The sequence below is a fragment of the Montipora capricornis genome, chromosome 3 (assembly GCF_036669925.1).
Source record: "Montipora capricornis isolate CH-2021 chromosome 3, ASM3666992v2, whole genome shotgun sequence".
Classification (NCBI taxonomy): domain Eukaryota; kingdom Metazoa; phylum Cnidaria; class Anthozoa; order Scleractinia; family Acroporidae; genus Montipora; species Montipora capricornis.
The window spans coordinates 50,242,963-50,244,112 of NC_090885.1; positions in this window are offsets into that span (position 1 = coordinate 50,242,963).

Here is a 1,150-nt window from a genome sequence, read left to right on the forward strand (position 1 = left end):
AGGACAACAACGAGAGTAGTGTCCCGGCGGTGAATGGCCTGGAGGAAAGTAGTGGCAGCCTAGATGTCAATGAGACAAATGTTCCAGCGAATTTTTCAAATGATGCTGATCTATTAACGTTTGACCCGGAGTCCATAAGAAATGAATTTCATAAGTTACGGTCAGTGATAAACTTTATTCACAGTAAAGTTGAATCCCCAGGGGAACATTGTCAAACAGCCTTGTTGCAAAAGATTGATGAATATAAATTGAAGTGTTCCATGTACGAAGAGAAACTTCAAGGCCTTGAAGCTGAAAGAGCTAGTCTGCTGGAAGCCCTAAGAATTCGCAATCAGGTTAACAATAAAATAAAACATGCCAAAGAAATGCATTACAAAAGTGCTTTTAAGCATAGTAGCGGCAGTTCTCGAAAGACCTGGCAAACGATCAACGAACTGAACTCACTTCCAGGAACTCCAGCAATTTATCTGTAAGAGAAGTAAAACTTGATGGTAATTCCATATTAAAAACTCAAAAAGAGACGGAAGCTTTTAATAAACAATTCTCTAGCATTAGAACTAGAAGTGCCTATGAGATACATGCCGACACAAATGATTTTAGCTATAGTTAATTTCTTTCCGGCACTGACAAGCGTTTTGATTTTCAACAAATTGATAAAAATACAGAAAGTTATATCATATCCAAATTATGCACCTCAAAGGCGACAGGGCTCGATATGATATCTGCAAGACTCCTTAGGGAATGCACTGACTTGATTTCTTATTCACTTTGCGAAAATTTTAATTTATCGATAATCACTGGAGTTTTCCCAGAAGAGTGGAAGTGTTCCAAAGTCATTCCCTTGTTCAAACAAGGTGAAAGAGCGGATATGAATAATTATCGTCCCATTTCAATCATTCCCGTTGTGGCTTAAGTATTTGAACGGATTATCTATGATCAACTGTATGCTTACCTCTCTGATAATAACATGATCGCCACACATCAATCAGGTTTTCGATCGCTTCGCTCAACGGTCACAGCTTTACTTGATGCAACTAATAATTGAGCTTATAATATTGATAAAGGAAATGTAAATGCTGTTGTTTTCCTTGATCTCAAAAAAGGCGTTTGATACGGTTGATCATGACATTCTGTTATCTAAATTAAGTTC